The sequence below is a fragment of the Papaver somniferum genome, chromosome 8, assembly GCF_003573695.1.
Source record: "Papaver somniferum cultivar HN1 chromosome 8, ASM357369v1, whole genome shotgun sequence".
NCBI lineage: Eukaryota > Viridiplantae > Streptophyta > Magnoliopsida > Ranunculales > Papaveraceae > Papaver > Papaver somniferum.
In genome coordinates, this window is record NC_039365.1 from 114,278,504 (window position 1) to 114,293,835 (window position 15,332).

Here is a 15,332-nt window from a genome sequence, read left to right on the forward strand (position 1 = left end):
ATGCTCACGAGATGACACTCTATCTTACTGTCAGGGTCCTTACCTAAGCATTTGCTCGTACATGACAACATTGGATCAAATCGAGGATTCTGAAAATACCTTTGTACGACTGAGTTCAACTGCTTGTCTCGTCAACTGGAAAATCACCATCTAATGATTACTACGGAACATGACTGTCCCTCACTAAGCATGGGACTTAATGTTGGTGGTGGATTTTCGACAAAGGTCAAAATAGTAAAATCATGATACTGCATGTTTCTGACCCGGCTTCAGGAACGCATGTGACGATTCATATTTTACGATCCGTTAACCATTTTCACGATCTCTGATCGAGCCACGATGAATATGTTTCTCGAAAGGCCTCCCATTTGCTGAGCGTTCGATGCTACGCATTTCATCGTGCCCTCTATGTATAAGAACGATTGGGCGGTCCTCCTACATAATTGTTTGTTAAGAGGGATTAACGCCTTCAGGACGTCGAAGATACTCATTGTTCCCTGACTACATAGAGACTCCTCTGTACATATAAGAAAGATTGGGCGATCCTCCTATATAATTGTTTGTTGAGAGGGCAAAACTCCTTCAGGACGTCGGCGACACTCACTATTCCCTGTCTATGTAGAGAGACCGTGTATATATTCAGGCGGCTCTCCTAAATAATTGTTTGTAAAGGGGGCTAAACGCCTTCAGGACGTTAACAACACCGCATGTTTTTCCCTGACTATACAACTTTCAGAACGAGTATGATGCTTCAACTATCTCATATCTTGATTCTACAATAGATTAATTCTACCGTGACATTCGCCACTGAATTCCTAGAAAATAATCTATTATATCTCATTACTCCGTTCCATGAATCCCCGCCTGACTCCATGGATTAGTAATAGATAACCAATTCATCTCATTTCCCCGTTCCCTGAATTTCCCGGCTGGATTCATGGATTGGTAATAGATGCACAATTCATGATTATTGCTCCGTCTGATGAGTCATTCTTCGCTGAATTTCATTTAGTAGTAATTACTCAACAATCGGACATCTGACTATCACCGAGTAAGCCCCAATGAAATGGTGCAAGTGTACTCAACAATGATGCACGAACGAGCATTCGAAAATATGGACAAATGAGGAATCCTACACAAAACAGGAGAGAGAAAAGAGGCGCCTAGGGACCGGGCCTACCGGCCGGCCATGCCGCCGTGGCCGGTCCCCCACGCCTCTTCCTTTTATTTTTCTTATTTTCATGAACCCATGAAAACTCCTTCATCCAAGCAACTTTCCTTGTTTGAGAAAAACTCACGGTTTCTCCATATTTTCACGGTTTCATGAAAAATAATAAAATAGGGAAAGGTGTCGTGGGACCGGGCTACCTAGCCGTGGCCGGTCCCACACCTTGAAATCCCTTATTTTCATAATTATTATTTCCATCATCTCATGAAACTCCTCCGTTTGAGCAAAAATCATGGTTTCTTCATGTTATCTCAAATATTGCTCAAACCATAAAAAAGCCAAAAACTCAAATGGTCACATGACCGACTAGGCTACTCACACCAAATATTAAAATATTATTATTTTAATATTTTCCAAATTTTGATCAAACGAGCAAATTCTTACTTGCTCATTCGAGCGAAATCAAGAATTTCAGTCAAAGATCGAACTCTTCTGAAAATCTGAGATATTGCTCAAACGCACAACAGAAAATACCAAAACTCTCAGGACTGAGACACGGAAATAATGGTGACACGGGCATGCTTCCTTGACCGACCAAGGTCGTCCATAAGGTTTGCAAGGATCCGGTCCCACACATTTTTATAATTTTGACATAATTTCCTCAATTGCTCATACTGGGGTCCAAAATCTTTCCAACAACTTGGAATTTGCACAAACGACCATAAGCTGGTCCCACGACCACCAAGGTCCGGTTTCATGCCCCCTTGGTCGGTCCCTCACTTCTCCATAATTAGGTTTTATCACCTAACGCTCACACGGGCACTATTTTAATAAATGATGAAACCGGCATTTTATCATCATTCTTTCACTAACCGGTCAACTAAGGACCCTGGTGGACGCTCACTCGAGCACTTGGGAACCACATGGACGTCCATCATCCCATGTGGCCGGTCCCTCCCTTATTCATGACCTATTTTCAACAATTCATCAATTGACGAACAACTGATCAAAAATTAGGGTTTCGAACAAACGCTCCACAAATCATCATTCTGAGCAAGTTCAAACACTAATAAATTTATGTTTATCCAACATCTGGATTGATCATATAATATTTGATAGTTTACCAATATTCTAATTAATATTTTATTGGGTCATGTTACCAATAAATAATTTGACGGATTATGCAATACTTGCTCAGTTGCTCGAATATTGATCCAACTATCAATATTCAGTAATTTATCGATATTCAGTAATTCGTCGAATTGAGAAATACTTTCTCAGTTTCTCGAATATTGATCCAACTATCAATATTCAGTAATTCGTCGAATCGAGCAATCTGGAATTTACAATATTTTCTCAGACGAGCAATATCAACATAAGAACTATACGTGTGTTCAATTCATGAATCACTGAGCATTCGTCACTCATGCTCAATTCAACAAAACTTAGACTCACTGTCTAAAAGTCAACAACTGACCTAATACATCCACGACGAGAAATATAAGTAAGTCGTGCAAATGGTTGAAGGAGTTATCAAATTAGTGGGTGCACGATCAGTCAAGTCTCCACACGACATGGAACTGACTTTACCACGATCTCCCACTCTTTCATTCCAGAAACCGTCACACTTACTGGGATAAATGTGTTCACTATTCTGACAATATAAATAAGTCTCTGAATCCATGATTGAACAAGACACAGAAAATCCACGAGATATTGAACAAACAATCCATCTTCTAACCAAGAATCATCGTGTGAACAACACTCTCTCAATCATTCAAACTTATTCATCATTTGCAGAAACCTACAACACATCCATAATCCTTGATCATCACTGATCCCACAAAATTATCAACTTCCCACCTACAGATCAACCCATCTCCCTCTTTGTGACCGAATTGACTCTGGAACGTCCATTGACTTGGTTTAGACCGGAGTCCTACAGATTGATCTCTCGAACTCAAATAACTCCCGTGCAGTGCATCTGTGTGAGGCTAGGCAGTTTGATCGGTTGATGAGTCTCGTACGCTAGGTCGTCTCTTCACTTTCCTAAAAACCGACAAATCGTTTTTCCCCATCAACAAATCCTAACTCCCATTTCAATCATTGAAACATTTTTAGAAGACGACAATAACTGTCATACACAAACTATTAGCTTATAAGAAATTTTCAAGTGATCGAACGATCAATACGAAACATTCCGAGTCTACATCAAATGACTGTCTCGCACAAATCATGTAAGATGTTACCAGGTAATTTTCACATGATCATCTTTTGACTTTCGTCAAGAATAATGATGAACGTAGTTAAAGAAAAAAGTTTTCCAACACATATTTTGAGAAAGATATAAGCGAGTTAAACTAAGTTTGAAATATCAAATGTGTATAGTGTAAAGTCTATATAGCTATACGACTTTGTCTCAATAGGAGATAGGATAGAATAGACTTCTGAGTGATAGATGAGTTCAAGTCTACACATACCTTTTGTTGATGAAGTTCCACAAGATCTCATTAGTAGTTCTTCGTCTTAAATCGATGAACGCCGTGAAGTCTAAAATCTCAACTACCATTCTACCCTAATCCGAGACATAGCTATAAGTAGACTAGAAATCAGGACTTATAGTTTTGGCAACTAAACTTGACAAACAAGCTTGAGATAGCATCGCTTGCGATTTTGACCGAGCAGTGCTCTAACAGGCCTGTCAAGTCGTTCGCTAACCAGGTTCGCAAACAGCCGTCCAGGACCCAACTCAGGAAAAACCGTTCGCATACTAGGTACGCAAACAAGGTTCTCGGACCTTCTTAGGTAAAACCGTTCGAATACTAGGTATGCAAACAAGGTTCCCGGACCTGGATCATTACAAAACAGTTCGCATACTAGGTATGCATACCGTGTTACATCAAGACATGGGTAATTGTTCTAAACTCTCATTTTAATCATTGAAACATCCTTAGAAGACGACAATGATAATCTCACACATACCATTAGATTCAAGTAATTTTCAATTGATTTAATGATCAATATGAAACTTCCCAAGTTAACATCAAATGATTGTCTCACATAAATCATGTAAAATATTCAAGGTAATTTTCACATGTCATCTTTTGACTTAATATTTAGTTTCCAACAAATAAATCGTCTCCAAGTAAACTCATCAAGAATATGATGAACATAGTTAAAACAAAAAGCTTCCAACACATATTTCGAGAAATAAACTCAGCTCGAAATATCAAATTTGTATAATATAAAAGTCTATGTAGCTATACGACTTAGTCTCATTAAAAGATATAATAGAATAAACTTCAGAGTGATAGATAAGGTTTAGTCTCTATATACCTTTTGTTGATGAAGTTCCTCCAAGCTCCTTAGTAGATCTTCGTCTTCAATTGGTGAACCTCGTGAAATCTAAAGCTCAACTACACATTATATCTTAATCCGAGACATAACTATAAGTAGACTAGAAATCAAGTATATTGTTTTGATCAACTAAACTTGAAAAACAAGCTTGAGATAGAAACACTTGCGAGTTCGACCGAGCAGTGCTCTAACAAAGGTGTTGGTATTGTCATACCCCGATTGGAATATAAATAATGTTTTGTCCTTTCTAACATCGAGACCGTTTCAACACAATTGGTTCCAGAGTTGGCAGAAAACTCTTCAGTTAAGCATGTTTGGGCGGGAGCAATCCAGGGATGGGTGACCTCCTGGGAAGTTGCTGGTGGATAACCGTAGAGATGCCCATTGAAAACCTCACACTGCCGGATAACCGCAGTGGTTAAGTGAGGACAATATTGGTTGAGGGTCGGGTGATTAAAAATTTGTGGCACTTACAATACGCATCACCTTTCCGGATTCTTTACTTAAGGAACTATAAAGTGAAGCAATATAAGAGTGGTTCAAATCTACGGAAAGACTTCGGTATCTGAAATTATCTTGGATAAGAGCTATCACCTCATTACCAATACTTTTTTTAGAACAAAGCCGGGTACCCATCGGGATCAGGAGCATGTAAAGAACCCATCTTATTGTAAATTGAGAATCTCAACAACTGAGGGGACTTTAGATAGAGAATTCCCTTGGTTCCTGCTAAGAATCACGTTATTCTGAAAGCTAAAATAATTAACATTCACAGAATCATCTATAGAAAAATGGATTGAACGTGAGAAACACACATTTCTTTAATTATATCTAAATCAGAAGTCCAACTCTCTTCATCATTTTTTCAACTCAATGATTCTATCTTTACTTCTCCTATGGATCACCGACAGATGAAAAGTAAAAGTAGAGGATACGAAGTACACCACCAAAATTTTCGTTTGGCAACCTATATGGAAAAACCCAATACAATTGCAAGTAGATATACGCAAAGGTCCTTGAATAATATGTATATAGAGTATTTTTATTATCTCTTTCATAATCAATAAGTTAAACTAAACAATCGTAAACCTGATTGTGTAGAGGAGTTCTTGGACGATCTCATAAATCAATATCTAAGATCAATCTAGTCGTATCCAAATCAAGAGGACCCGAATTCTGACAAGTATGAAACTTGTAATCTATCTTTCAAGATACTAATTCAACAAGAACGAGTCTCGTTACTGATCACAATTATTAAGGACTTAAACTATCTAGATTGATTAGTACTACTTGTGTTATTCCTATTATAAAGATAAAAAAATACAGTGCGCAAAAGAAAAAACACAATACACCACAAATTTTGTCATTGAGGAAAACTGCACCTGCAGAAAAGCCTCGGGACCTCGTCCATCTTTGTATACCAAACTATATTAAGTTGCTACAAACACTAGCCTACTATCAGACTTCGAATTGGAATGAAGTTGAGACCAAATTAACCCTCCAAGCAATTCAGCTATAGTCGTGCTGCTTACGTCTCTTCAACCTCGCAAGGATCTACACAATTGATTCCCTTAGCTGATGTCCTTTCCAACCTAAAAATTGCTTAAATCTAAGTGAAGACTTTTGATATCAATCTACCTCTAACAAATAAGCCTATTTGATTTCTGAATACAGGTTTGGAAATCTATATGCAGTAGACAAAGTCCAGTAAACCTCACGAATCCGGAACACTTACACTTAGGGTTTTGGTTGTTTGAATAAGAAGGAGAAATGAGAAATGAGGCAAGCACGAGCATTTCCTGGATATATTTACCAACTTGACGGAAACTTTGACTTGGATGGTAACTTAGTTTTCATCTCCATATTTACTAAGAGCTGACCTGGATAGGGATAACATTTGTCAATTGATAGAATCTCAAGCTGGAGAACCTATATCTATTTTTAACAGAGATGATACTGGTGTTGTCAAAGCTAAAGTTAGAGTGGATATTAATTTACCTTTAGTCGGGAAGGTTCAGATTACACTTGAAGATGGTGAGAAGATTAAAGTAGCAATTTTTTATTTGGGCTTTCCATCAGCTACTTGCAGAAGCTGTTACGTTTTCAATCACAATGAAAACTATTGTGGGCTTATTGCTAATGTTTCCTGGCTTGTTGTTCTTGCATTAAAACTTCAAGGTGTTGATCCTTTGGGTGATATAATAGATAATAATGAAACGGAGAAAATAATGAAGAACAATTGCAACCAGAAATTGTGCAAGAGAATGGTGGTGAAGAAAATAGATTCATTGAGAATGAGAATGGTGTCAATGAAGATAATGGACAAGAAATGGTTAACATTAATGAAGAAGAGAATATGAATTCTTCTCCAGTGGCAGTTCAAGCTATCTATGCTTCTGAATTAAGTGTGAATGACCAAAGAGCTAATAAGAGAAGAAGGTGAGATGATGTAATTTCTGATATGATGGACATGGATAATTATTTAAGAGAAATTACTTTTGCTCTTAACAGACTTGCTAAAAAGGTGGATAAAAATAAAGAAGTGGTGTTAATTGAGAATGGTGAATCTTCTAATGGAGATATGAATACTGATGATGTTGTTGAACAAGGAAATACTTAGCCTGTTATTGCTTCTTTTGTGGATGCTGGAGCTCAAGTCCATCAGTCTAATCAGGTTCCTTTCTTAACTAAAAAGCTTGCTTACAATTTCCATTATGGGTCAGCTTTTTTATTTGCATTATCCCAAATTTTCTACACTATGTTTATTTAAGTTCTTTTTCTATTTTGTTTTCCTTTTGTAGTGCTCAGACTTGGTTTATGTTTTGTTATATGATAAATACTAAAATTTTCAAAATGAAAATGCTATCATGGAATATGCAGGGGATTGAAAAATCCCTTACAAAGAATCATCTGAAATACTTAGTAAAAAAGCATAACCCTGATTTTATAATCTTAGCAGAAACTAAAGCTACCAGGGACAGTATGAATATATTAGCTAGAAACTTAAAATTCTATGACTAGTTTGTTGTCCCTAGAATAGGTCTTTCTGGTGGGTTTTTAATAGCTTGGCATAATAATATTAACGTGACATGCATTGCTGAATTTTTTGATATTTATTTCTTTGAAATGAATGATTGTTTTAACAATGTGTGGAATGTTATTTGCATGCATGGTTCTCTTAATGATCTAGGAAAAAAGTTGCAGTGGGATAAGATTAATCATTTCTATAAAATGAACCCTAGTTTACCCTGGATTATCATAGGTGATTTAAATTTCAGTTTGCATGTTAATGACAAACAAGGTGGAAATAATAATTCTCATGTCAATAAGTTTATCCATGATAATATCCAATCTCTAGGCTTAATGGACCTTAGATATCAGAGCATTCCTTTTACTTGGTCTAATAATAGTGAAGGTCAGGAAAATATAAAAGAACGTATTGACAGAGTGCTTTCTTCATCTTGTTGGTCTAATCTGTTTCCTGATGCAATTGTTAGCCACTTACCTAGAGTAGGTTCTGACCGTATTCCGATTTTTTTAACTTGTAAACCTGTGAAGTAGTATACGCATAAACCTTTTAAGATTATAAGAACCTGGCTTAGCCATGACAGTTTTAAAGTTATTGTATCTAAAAACTGGAACTGTACTATTAATGGTTCTTATGCTTATAAAATTCAAAAGAATCTTAAAAATCTGTCTTATACGCTTTCTAAATGGAATAAATATGTTTTTGGAAACATCTTCCAGAATATAGAGGCTCTTAATAAGAAGATGGAATATCTTCATTCCATTAATCCTTTACCTATGTTAGAAATAAAGGATACCTAGAACAATCTGTATATCTGGTACAATAGAGAGTATGACTATTGGAATCATCTCTCTAAAGATAAATTCATGAATGACTTTGATAGAAATACTACCTTTTTTCACCAAATTGCCAATAACATAAGAAGAGTAAATCATATACACGCGCTTAGGGATGATAATGGTCTGTGGATAGAAGATAGCTCCCAAATTCATAATATGTTAATAAAACACTTTAAACATATAAGCACCTCTTGTGATGTGAAACATCTTGACTTCCTTAGTAATCTTATTGAACCCTGTATACAGGATATTGATAATATTATGCTCACTAGGATTCCTAATGAAACTGAAATTAAGAATACACTCTTTAATATGAATCAGTGGGGTTCTCTAGTCCCGGATGAGTTTCCACCTAGGTTCTTCAAGGCGCACTGGGATACTGTCAAAACAGACATCATCAATCTTGTGCAAGACTTTTTCAGGAAAAAATACATCCTTAAAGAATTGAATTTACACTTATATAACTCTGATTCCTAAAGTGCAAAACCCGTCTACTCCTGGTGACTTTTGGCCTATTAGCTTAAGCAATACTGCGTATAAAATTATTTCTAAAATATTAACTAATAGACTGAAACCTTTGCTCCTTAAGATTATTTCTCAAAATCAGTTAGCCTTTATTCCTGGTCGTCAAATAACTGACAATGTCATTTTTGCGCATGAAAGTTTACATTCTATGAAGATTTCAAAAAACAAAAATGGAAACATGGCTTTAAAAATTGATCTTTCTAAAGCATTTGACAGGAATGAATGGGCTTTTTTAAATCAAACACTTATTTCCTTTGGCTTCTGCAAAGATTGGTGTCAGCTTATTATGCAATGTATTACCACTACATCCTTTTCTGTTCTTTTAAATGTAATTCCTAGTGAATTTTTTTTTGTTACGAGAGGACTCAGGCAGGGAGATCCGTTATCTCCTTACCTGTTTATTATTTGCATGGAGGTGCTTTCTAAACTTCTTTTAAAAGCTGAAAAAGATAATTTGATTTCCGGAATTAAAGTCACAAAAATAGCTGATTCGGTTTCTCACCTTTTCTTTGCTGACGATTGTTTTCTCTTTTCTAAAGCTAACCTGAATGAAGCAAAAAAATTGGTTAATATTCTTAACATTTTTGGGGAAATGACTGGGCAAGTCATTAACTTTCAAAAATATGGGATTTATTTTACTCCCAAAATTCACAATAAACATTGTAAAATCATCTCTAAAATACTTAAGGTTAGAAAAATTTATAAGAATGATAAATATCTAGGGACTCCCCTTTTATTTGATAGAAATAAAGTTAACAAATTTGAGCCTCTTTTGAATAAATACTATGTTGCTCTTCAAGGTTGGATTAGGAAGATGTTTAATCAAGCTGGTCGCACAGTTCTAATTAAAAATGTGCTTAGTGCTTACCCTAATCATCAAATGCAGTGTCTTTACTTTCCTAAAAAAACGCTTGATAATCTAGACAAAATTCAGAGGGACTTCTGGTGGCAAAAAAGGAATAAAAAGAAATGCTACTATCCTAAGGTTTGGCCCAGCATCACTAAAGATATTGGTCAAGGGGGACTGGGCATTAGAATTCCCCATAAGCATAATCTTTCCTTAATTACTAAGTTGGCTTGGAGGTTAATTCATAATCAAGGTAAATTGTGGGCTAAATCTTGAAGCATAAATACTTTAGAAATCATAATCCTTTAAGAAAAACTAGGAAGTATAGAATATGTTGGATTTGGTCAAGTATTAGAAAGGGCCTATAGATCATTATATCCAATTACGTCTGGCAGGTTAACAATGGGATTAACATTAATATGTGGAATGATCTTTGGCTTTCAAACCAAACTTCTACTCTTACTCCAGTTATCATTGATAATAATATGCTTAAAACTGTCAATGATCTGATTAGTAAAGAAGGAACTTGGAACATGAATCTTATTTCTAAGTATGTGCATAACTCTTATCATAGTGCTATAAATGTTGTTACTATTAATCTTAGTACGCACGATATAATCAGATGGAACTCAACTAAGTCTGGAGAACTCATTACTAAGTCGGCCTACAATTTTCTCACTAACCTAAATATTGATAAAAATGAAGCTAAGTTTTGGAAGCAAACTTGGAGTTTGAATATCATGCCTAAGGTTAATATGTTCTGTTGGAAAGTCATTTCTGGTGCCCTAGTTTTAGGTTACAAAATGTCCAAATATGTTAAAGATTCAAAACCTTTTTGTTTGCTATGTGTGACTAATGTTGCGGAAGATGAATTACATGAATGACATTTATAATATCCAAGGTCATTACAATATTTTGAATTGGTTTAAATTTTGGATGAACAATAATATGTTTAAAGATAAACATGATAAAATTCCTTATATCATTTGGTCTATTTGGAAACAAGAATGATGGGCACGTGCTTAGATCAATGGCTAGGAAATGATCTAGCAAGTGGGAGTAGCTTAATTAAGTCATACTATAATATACCGAATCACACCATTAAATGTTACTTTTCCTAATCTTCTCTTTGCGTTTATGCCTTCCCCAAAAGGAGAAAATATTTGTTGTTCTCTCTCTCACTTTGTTCGTATTTTTCTCACAAACTTTTATCTCCCCTGATAATCTAGAGTTCCTTCGTTTTTTTCTCAAAAAAAAAAAACCCTTTAATAGAATTAAGAAGATTAATGGTTCTGATTGGCAGGTGATTGATTGAATTTTGCTGTGAAAAGCAAAACCTAGGGCCATCATCGTTATCTTTTTTATTTTATACTTCTGGTTCCACTATTTCTTGGTTTGATGTACGGTTAAACCAGTTGAAGCTTTTAATTAAAGAAAAAATTGAAGGAGTAATTAAGAAGAGGGGGTGCTGCGGAAACAAATAAGAAAAATGGTTATGAAAATGAAATTATTGTATGGTGGATTGATATTGATTTCTTTTAACATTTGTTAGAACCTGAGTATTTATTGTGGAATGGTAGAATTCGTTTTCATATTACCAAATGTTGATATCTATCTTTATCATGGAATGGTTGAATCAATTTCGTTGTATCAACAAAATGGGAGATCTGATTAATTCCCAGATTTTCTTTTTATAGTTTCAATTACCATTATACCCTAACTTAATTATCTAAATGTTGACATATTTTCATAGAAGCAATGGTAAAGTTGGAAACAATAATTTGCAGCTTCATTTAATGTTGCTATGGGGAGTTGGCTTTATATAATAGAATAGATTCAGTTAATGTTGCGCCAGTAACACAAAAGTTAGTTGATTCTATTAAAATATCCTACCAGAACAATGCTTCTTCCAGGGACAACACTTTTAGGAATAACTCTATATCTGTCACAAGTCGGTGCAATGATACACATATGAAGAACAATTATGATTTTGATTGGTTTATTCATTTGTGTGCATCTTTCTTGGAAGCTGATTTTACCATGGGTTATGCAATTTCAATATTGGATAAAACAAGAAGCAGAAAGCATTGTCGAGCAGGCAGAAATTGGGCTTCTTTCCCCCTAGATGCTGAAGAAAAAACAGAAATTGAAGCTCTTAGGTGGATGAAGGATTTAAATCTCAGCAACTGTTGATTTATCAATGATTGTCAAACATTAATGAAGATCATGAATGGAGAAGCTAGTCCAGAAAACTAAACGTGGAGAGCTCAAACTAGCATCAATAGATGCAAATTTTCCCGTAACATATGTAATTCGGTTTCCTTTTTGTATAAATCTAGAAAGTTTTTGGATTTTGAAGATAAACTTGCTAAGGAAGTGAAATCTAGAAAGATTAACTATGAACATTTATGAAAAATTAATTTCCTAAAAAGGGCTAACCTTAGATTAGATCCCATCTTATATATTATATAATGTACACTTCCTTCTATAATAAAATAAAAGTCTTCTTATCAAAAAAATAAAAAGATAAAAACCCAAACATCATAATGTGTTTTTCTTTTTCCTCCATCCTTGACTTAAGCTATCATAGCAACGCTCCCGTGCGATAACTCACCAAACAAAATTTTACTGTTTCTAAGCCAGCGCAACGGAAAAATTACTTTTTTAAAAAGGTAAATTTATTAAAAACCCTTAGTTTTGACACCCAACAAATATACCCTTATACAAAAATAAATATGCCCCTATCATTTAAAAACCTTATCCATTAAAAATTAGATTACCTTAATACCCTCACTCATATAATATATTTCTGTATTTCAAAATACAACAAAAATTTGTATCTACCATTTCACCGCCACCAGCAAATATCCACCACCACCACCAACATTCAACTATCATTCCACCACCACTTATCAACCGCCACCACTACTAGTACCCCACCACCGGAACACCATCACAACCACCGCCCGCCACAACCACCACCCGCCACCACCACCACGCCACCATCCACCCCCCATTCCACTACCACTACCCACCCAGTCCACCACCCCCCCACCACCACCAGTCCACCACCGCCCGCCACCACCACACGCCACCACCACCAGCCCACCACCGCCCGCCACCACCACCGCCGCTAGTGGCGTCAACAATCTAAGTTAATCTCCAAAAACAAAAATCAGAAAGAAAAAAATTTATATAATGTCAACAACCAAAGTTGATCCCAGAATCTGGTGTCAACAACTGAAGTTATCCCTAAAACAAAAATAAAATAAAAAAGATCATGAAAAGGTAATATGGCATCAACAATCGAAGTTGATCCCAAAATGCGGTGTCAACAACCGTAGTTGATCTCCAAAACAAAAACCAAAAAAAATCATAAAAAGGTAAAAATAACATGGCGTCAACAACCGAAGTTAATCCAAAAATCTGGTGTCAACAATGGAAGTTGATCCCCAAAAACAAAAATCAAAATCTCATAACAAAACAATATGGCATCAACAACCGAAGTTGATCCTCAAAGAAAAAAAAATAAAAAATAAAAAAATAATATGGTGTCAACAACCGAAAAGATATTCCAACTTTTTTGGGTCAACAATGGATGTTGATCCCATTCACTGGGATCAACAATGAAAGTTGATCCAGTGAACGGGTCAACAACCAAAGTGGATCCCAAAATATGGCGTCAACAACCAAGATTGATCCATAAAATTGATGTACTAAAATTAGTGAACCTGACGTGATTCGAACACGCATCTTCTGACGTGGAGCCATGTGTGTTACCATTACACCACATGTTCTACTTAGTTCAGTCAATCAATAAAAGAATTGTAAATGATCTAGTTAAGAACTATTCTTCGGTAAAATGCCGAATTTGAACGTAAGTGCAGTAGTATTAAGAACTAGACATAACTGTGATACGAAGATTTATATAGTACCTAAGTCAAAAGCTTACTTATTTGATCGGATGAAAACCCGCTTCTCCAGCAACATGGCAATGAATATAAATACTGCACTAGTGGTTATCTGCATTACAGAAATAAATGAATGTTAAAGACAAGTAGTAAACTGCATGCCAAATGATCAGAATATGAAGTAATTTTGGGATACCATTGCACTACTGGTTCTTGTAATATGCAACCCTATTTATCCAATGATCTAGTAAGCGCAATTCATTGTATACTACTTGGAATAAATTTAAATAAAAAAAAGACCACCAGTAGTAGTTAATTACTGGAGCTACTACTGCACCTGCAATCCTACACAAACACAGCCACTGTCTCTTCTTTCAAAAACAACACAAGTCAATATTACATTAATTTACTAAGAAAGAAACTGAGATGAAAATTGAATACATCAAACTGAGATGAAAATTGAAATAACTACCTGAAATGGGGCTCTCAAAAAGGATAATGGTCATATACCAAATCAAAAGATTCATTTGTAAACACTAAAGAGGGATGATGACTAGTTAATTACACTGATATTCTTGGTTAAATTACAATGAACATTTCCATTAGATAAATAAAATCAAAATGAGCTGTTAACTAATCAAACCAAAAAGATTCATTATACTAATGCACACAAGGATACATAATGTTTCTTAGTCTTACACCTTAACACGGTGATCGACCAAAAGACACCATTGAATTTCTATGTAGAAATTGAAAAACACCCCGTTGTGTTACTTTTTTCTGCAAATAAAATGTAAGTTCCTATCAAAACGATATTGCAAAAAACTACATCCATTAAAAATGAGCTTGTTGACACAATCTTCCGGTACCTGATTGGGATTCTCGACTACCTGTTTTAACATCTTTCGGTCTAAATTACTAAAAATCTCTATATTCCCCTCTTGAGCAGCCAATAATTTTTAACTTTAGTAAATCCCTATTATTGAAATCCAATAATTTTCAACTTTGGTAAATTCATGTATTACGGCTGTTCAATTACTGACTCAGTTACATCATAAGAATACATCCAAGACTGAAATTAAATAGAGATTTCTAGGGGTTTCGGTACAAACCTGATCCAACGCTCTCTCTATGGAATTTGTTTTGGTTTGATTTTATATTTAGCTTGAAATTACCAGAGATCGAAACCTAAAATCACACCTCTCGATCGCCTAAATCTTTAGCTGATATTGAAATCACCAACAATAGGAGAAGAAGAAGATGAACTGCTTTTGTTGGTGATGCTTTATTTCAAACAATCGAAGATCTCCATATTTCTCTCTCTCAATCGAAAATCGCTTCTCTCAGATCTTTTCTGTTGGTGATGCTAGTGGCGACGCAGATGGTGGTGATGGTGATAGAGATGGTGGTGGAGGGTTTCGGTTTTCTCTAAATGTTAAATGGAGAAGGAGTATAAAAACGAAGAATAAAAGTGGAAGTGTAAATGTGGAAAGAATACAAAAACGTTAATAGGTGCGAACAGGCCTTTATATGGGGAGGGGTATATATATTGTGTGTAAAGGATATTTGTAAGCCCGTCAAAACAAGGGAATTTATTCGATTCCCACTTTTCAAAAACCACGGCGGAACCAAACTTATTATTTGGGTCTTGGACTCT

The 15,332-nt window shown here is 35.4% G+C and overlaps 1 long non-coding RNA gene across 2 annotated transcripts; it reads right to left on the bottom strand.

Annotated features, from left to right (window-relative positions):
* Window positions 1-12,829: 12,829 nt before the first annotated feature.
* On the bottom strand, window positions 12,830-15,201 carry LOC113302690. 2 transcript variants are annotated; one of them, XR_003337023.1, is made up of 3 exons: window positions 14,788-15,200; window positions 13,717-13,787; window positions 12,830-12,924 (listed from the first exon to the last, which is right to left on the bottom strand). It is a non-coding gene; the product is annotated as an uncharacterized LOC113302690 (long non-coding RNA). The 2 variants fall into 2 exon arrangements; XR_003337024.1 differs by having other exon boundaries at window positions 12,868-12,914; window positions 14,788-15,201.
* Window positions 15,202-15,332: the final 131 nt, after the last annotated feature.